Here is a 6,809-nt window from a genome sequence, read left to right as displayed (position 1 = left end):
CAGTCCAAACAAATAGGTGACAATCGCAAAAGTCACTAAATTGGGTCTAGCTCCCTTTAGCCTTGTGAAGATATGGTCACCGAGGCTTAATAGATAAATGAACTTTTATCAGTTCGAACAGGATAGGTGCAAGGTGACTAGTCACCAACATAACCTTCCTCATGACCTTAGAGTCATAACCGTGGAACAGCGTTCCCTAGCCATGTGACAAACAGTCACCTGGGCCCTTGGCCCTGGCTCTAGTAACTAGTCTTGGACTAGACAAGCGCTTATAAGTTCATCGACCTTAGGGTCGGTCCAGCGCTAATTCCTTAGAGCCATTCAACACTTATATCGATTAGATCTAATCTTCATTTGGCTTGACGTTCATGATGCTATGCCATTTCTGACTCTTAGTTCAATGTCCCTGACTAGTCAGTGCCATACACAGATAAACAACATTCACTAGCATTTAATATGCAATCCATATCCACATTTGTCAATCAACATGCCTCAATAACAATCACGTATGTCATATATACACTGGGTGCAATTTTCTTACCTCCTGTTCGAGCAAGAGATATTAATAAGAACGACCCTTGAGAACGATCAACCTTTTGGTCCTTTAGCGGTCACCTGTTCAAAACCAATTATGGGATTCCATCAATAAAATGAACAACAAAGGGTTTCCAAACCAAAACCTAGCCTCCGGGACATCGAATACTACTAAACCGGGTAGTAGGATCGACCCTGAGGCCTAAGGCTAAAATCCCCAAGCCAAAAACTCATTTCTAGCCAAAAATGCCTCTAAGGGCCGCGACCCTCCCTAGCCGCGCCGCGGCTCGCCCCTCAGACAGAGGCGGCCCTTCCCCAGCAACCAGCACGGGCCACGGCTCACCATAGCCGTGTCGCGGCTCTTTACTGCAAAACAACAAGAAACCAGTTTTCCTCCCCTGCGTTTTTCCTTGAAACCAACCCTTGAAACCAATACCAAACATCATCCAAACATCCAATTCAACCCCTACACTTCATCTATATCACACCCTCATCAAAACCCAAGTTAAACACCAACCAAAACTTCCATTAATTTCAACTATCCTCAACAAAACCACAAGCTGAAAACTTAAACCAAAACAGAGTATAGCTTAGAATTCATGGACAATTTCTTACCTTAAGCTGGTTTGAATCCTCCTCAATAGATGAACTAAGTCTATAACCCCCAAGCTTTGATTTCCTAGCTTGATTCTTCAATTTGGGACCAAAACTTCCAAGGAGAATGGAGAGAAAATGATGAACGGTTGAAGGAGAAGAGTGCCCTGTTTTTTTGTTCTGTATGTTTCTACAGCCAACCAAAGTCAAATATAACCCAAGCCAAATGACCTTAATGCCCCTAGGTCATTTAAAGTTTCTAAAGTCTCCCCAAGGGTAAAATTGGTATTTCCCACCTATCTCGTTAATCATAATTAACGCTCTCCAATTCCCGCTAATCTCAATATTCCCGAATACCAAATATTCTTATCCCGTTACCCTCTAATTCCCAATAATGCTCTAATCACCAAAACACCTCGAGACTCACCCCGAGCCCCGAGCCTAAGCCTGTTATGACCAAACCGATAATTTATATTTAAAGATCCTCTCATGCCGAATAACTCGAACCAGTCCACATTATAATGTGGCCTCACAATTAAACACAAGCATGCACCCAAAATATACTAATATGCTCTCAATGAGCCAAATTACTAAAATACCCCTATCATAAAATGTGGACCCACATGCATGCATTTAACATCATATTATAATATAATTCACATAACACATGCATATATTCATTTAATGGCATAATTAAACAGTTATGGCCCTCCCGGCCCACTAATCCAGCCATTAAAACACATCGGAGAATTCGGGGCATTACAATTATTTTCCCACGTGGGCCGTTGAAGCAGCTGACTGGGCAAACGCGATGCTGCTGCAATGCTGCAGCATTCCCTCCTACTACGACCATTTAAAACTTCAATTTCTTTCCAAATGTTCAAAATTCTACCAACCACCTGCCAAGGCAAAATTTCAGAATTTAGGGTATATTTTTCCAGCATTATACTGATATTTAATATTATCTTATTATATTTAATATTTGATAAAACTAAAATAAAAGCACTACAAAACAACCTAAACCACTCTTTCTTGATAAAAATATAAGTTTAAAAGCATAAAAAAAAACTCTAATTCCTAGAGTTATCACACCCCCAAACTTATCTCATTGCTCGTCCCGAGTGATGACTTTACTACCTAACAACACACAAGAAACACAAAAGACACAACAAAACAAAACAAAACGCTCGGAATCAATTTGAAAATGGTCATATTAAAGTGGCGATAAAGCTCTCAGATCAAAGATTCAATTAATAACTCAAGTGTATATGCAAGCCAAATTTCTCAAGTATTAAGATGCTAACCAAACCAAGCTTTCAATGTATTCTTAATTAGTGCACAATTAGTTCTTCCCAATCAACCCCTCTTCCCTAGATTGAACTAAGCAACAATCCTAAGGTTTAATCTATGATTTCATATGTTGAACTCAATAAACCCTCTCCACTAATGTAGTTGGCAAAGTGATTTAGATCAATAGGTATTTACATGGTTGTAATGTAGGCTAGGCTAAAGGAATGGATTAAGATGGAATTTGTAGGCAAAAACCTTAAAACCTAGTTTGTCTTGGATCTAATGAATTCATATCCTCTACCCATTATAAGTGAACTCAATCCCCCCAACTCACTCAATAGTACTTAATTCCATTTTTCTATGAATACCACACTTATATGCTCAAATGTGGTTACAAGCAACTATAAACAACTTATCTATTGACACTACTAAATATAAACACGTCTTTCTTTCTTTTTTCATATTTTTCTGATTTTTTTTAATAATATGAAAACAAGACAACTAACAAGTACTATACTTAAAATAAAAATATTGAAGATAATAAGGCCTAAACACAATTAACAAATTTTAGCATATGTGTGTAGTAATTAACCAATTATGAACACCCAAAGAACCAAGATACTATTTCTTCACTCCCCCCCAAACTTATCTCACATAATATCCAAGACAAACTAAGCTTAAGATTTGGTAAGAAACAAAAATGGGATATTCAAAATGGAATTAGCTATTAAGTTGAGGTTATATGAAAAAAAAATAGGCCAATAAGCTCAAAGTTGGGTCACTAGGAATAGTAATTACACGATAGGCATGAAAAGCTCAAACATTCCAAGAAAATTGCCTAAATCCTCTCTAAATCACTAAGCCTCCTAGGATTTCGCTTCAAGGGAATTATCAAGCCAATTCTAAAAACTTAAACCTTCATGAATACTTAGTTTAATCTAGGGTGAGGGAGTCAGGGTCAAACTATGCACACTCAATTGGGACATAATCTCACTATGGTTGAATTAGCACCAGAAAATTTAAGTACTAAAGGCTCACTAATACACAAGAGTTAACCAATATTGCAATTTTGTTTTTCTGAAATTTTATCATCGAGCCACCCCGCACTTAACCAAAACTATTATAAAAATTGATTCCAATACAACCTAGACTCTAGACTTGACATAAAACAACCTTAAGCAACATCTAAAACTTAAGACAAGAAATTGCATGAAAGTAAGACGACATAATAGAAAGAAAGAAAAAAAAAAAGAACACCTCCCAAACTGAAGAGAGAGCAATGTCCTCATTGCTACCCAACATAACACAACAAAGAACAACAACAACAACAATAAATTACAACAACAAGAAACAGTCTAAATAAAAGCAAAAGACAAAGAAAACTCCCTCCTATCATTGATCGCCACCATCGACGTCCTCATAGCTAGTCTCCTCATTGTCTTCGGTGCTAACTCCTCTCCATGGTGCTAGGATGTTATCCGGGAATTGAGGCAAGAATGTGAAAGGCTTGGTGAAATTCTGCTCAAGTATGCTTTCGATGAACCGGTCACGCACTTGGGCATAGCGCCAGTAAGCCTGCTGCTACTGATGCATAAAATGCATCATTTCCATCATATGGCGGTGGTGAGGGTCAACTACAGGAGCAGCGCTGGAGGAGGCATTAGAAGGCATAGCAGGGGCCTCATTCTCAACTGGTTGCGCAACATATGGGTCATGGTCAACATCGGGGGTAAAAGAAGAACTTTCCCCACGCTTTTGTGAATCAGAAGTCTGCAACACTCGAGAGATATCATAGTGGGTGATATGACTGGGGATATACTTCTCAGGGCACTGCTCAGCCATTGAGACACCCGCCTAATGACATAGTTGTGTGATCAGAGAGGGAAAGAAGGTATGCCCTACCTTTTTACTGGCACACTCTCGTATTGCTTGGGCAATGATTCTACCCACATTGATGGTATGCCCTCCGATGATGGCAAACAGTAGGAACATTCGCTCCATATTGATAGTGGAAGTATGCATGGTGGGCATAAAACTGTTGCGGACAAAGTAGAACCATACTTTAGCTTGAGGTGATAAAAATTCTCACCTACAAGTGAGGCAACCTTGGGTGGAGGAGGATATCCACTGAGTGCTAGGAACCATAAGATTAATAGATACTTGTTGGCATAACTCTGGATCATAGTTTTGAAACATGGCTGCATAGTCATCATCCTCAATATTCGGTAACCCATTAAGAGCATTGATGGCAGTGGATGTCAGTGGGACTTCGGTTTCGCGTACTAGGACACTTGGTGACTGGGTGGGCCAAAGGTTGGCATAGAATTCCCCCATGGCAGTATCATCAGGCATAAGGCGAGGGCTACAAAAGAGATGCCAACGGAGTGCTTCAATAAGAGTGCGAACATAAAGGGGCATTTCTGCTTCATCAACACTATTCAAATTAAATCTCTTGTCTGCTAAAAAGATTTGGTTGCGAAATGTGTTCTCATAGTGATCAACGACCTCAGTACCACTAAACTTAACATAAGAACTGAGCTTCCTAGCGACTTGTTGTTGGGAATTGTGCCCTGAAAGCATATGTAGTAGACATTTTTTTTAAGAAATAAATAAATAAATTGAATTTGTAATGCATATATTTTATGGACTATATTATTATGTGATAATATTATGTAAATATCAGAAAAATTCCTAAGTTTATATATGTGATCTCAAACACATATTGGTCCGGGAGGATTGTGTTTTAGATAAATGAACTTGAATAGTTTGCAGTAAAATAAAGTTATGGAATCTTTAGATTAATTACTGCAAGTACGGTCTACTAGTATTATGAACACATGTGATCTAGATCCGGATCACTAGTGTAGTAGGACACTTTAGTGGAGGTACTTTATATATTAGAGAATATATAGAACTGGACCATATATGTTTATTAATACTTAGTTAAATACCGTTTCGAAGTATTAATTAAATATATCACCTGATGGTCATATACAAATAGATCTTAATCTTGAAATTACTATGAACTCCTGTTTATGTTTCATGAGTTCTTTGATTCACTCGTTAGGGTCTGTCAGAATGATCAGGCTAGAAACTTTTGTTTTGGGAACTCATTAATGTAAATGGCTGGGAACATAGTATACATATATGAAATATAAACCTTCTCATGAGAGTTTGAATAATGGTTCTCTTAAGGGTTGAGTTTTGGGACTTAAATGTTATTGAGCTCAAATTCATAATTTAGTTATGAATTAACCTTCACTAGTAAAGTCAATGGTACTTAAGGAAACAATATATAATTAAAAGGGTAAAACGGTAGTTTTATTCTTGATTAATTATGAACCATTATTAGAGGGTTAATTTGTATGTAATGATTATATCAATGGACGCTTTATTTTATAAAGTACTCAACAAATGAAATGTCTATAATTACAAGAGTGCCGTCTCATATTTATAGTGGAATAATCATGAGATTACTAAATTAAGATTATTTAATTAAAGAGTTTAATTAATAATCTCAAATTTATTGGAGCTTGGAATTATAAGTCCATAGGTCCCCACAGCGGCTCTATTAACACTATTCAAGGCAAGAGTTGATATGAAGGAAAAAATGGTTAAAAGACATATTTAAGAAGAAATTTGTTCTTCGGGCCAAATATGCAATTATATGATAATAGTGATTAATTAATTAATTACAAATTAGTTGTAATTAACAAAATTAATTAATATGTAATTTTTTAAATTATATTAAATAATTAATTAATTATAGTTTTTGAAATTATAATAAATTAAATATTTAATTTTGAAATTTATATTGGTTTTAATTAATTAATAAAATTAATTAAATATCTTTATTTGAGCAGGAGATAATAATCTGATAAATTCAAATTGGATTTGAATATAAAATATTGATATTTATTCAAATAATTAATTATATTTGATCATTAGTTAAAAATATATTTAATTCAAATTTGAATTAATTATCAGGTTGTTAGATTTTTATCTAATAAGGTAGTTTGAATAAATAATTAAATAAAAACAGAAAAATCAAATATCCCTAAAATATAAGGTGGTACACGACCACACATAGTCCACTGTGTGTGCGCGTGTACTGCATAATTTTCAGGGATAGATTTTTCAATTTTATTTATTTATTTAATCAATTAATAGATAATTTAAAAATTAGTTTTTGGATATTTTCTTTAATAAGATAATTAATTAATTAAAAGATAAATTGTAAATTGGTTTCTTTTCTATCTCTCCCTGAAAATATATAGAACCAACTTCAGGCCTTATTCTCTTGATCTCATGTGTTGAGTACATCAAGTAGAATCAGAAATTAGCCATCCTTTATTCTCTAAATGCCCACACACTTCTTGAGATGTAGAGAA

Source organism: Humulus lupulus, chromosome 2 (genome assembly GCF_963169125.1).
Source record: "Humulus lupulus chromosome 2, drHumLupu1.1, whole genome shotgun sequence".
NCBI classification, from domain to species: Eukaryota; Viridiplantae; Streptophyta; class Magnoliopsida; order Rosales; family Cannabaceae; genus Humulus; species Humulus lupulus.
This window is presented reverse-complemented; position numbering follows the sequence as displayed.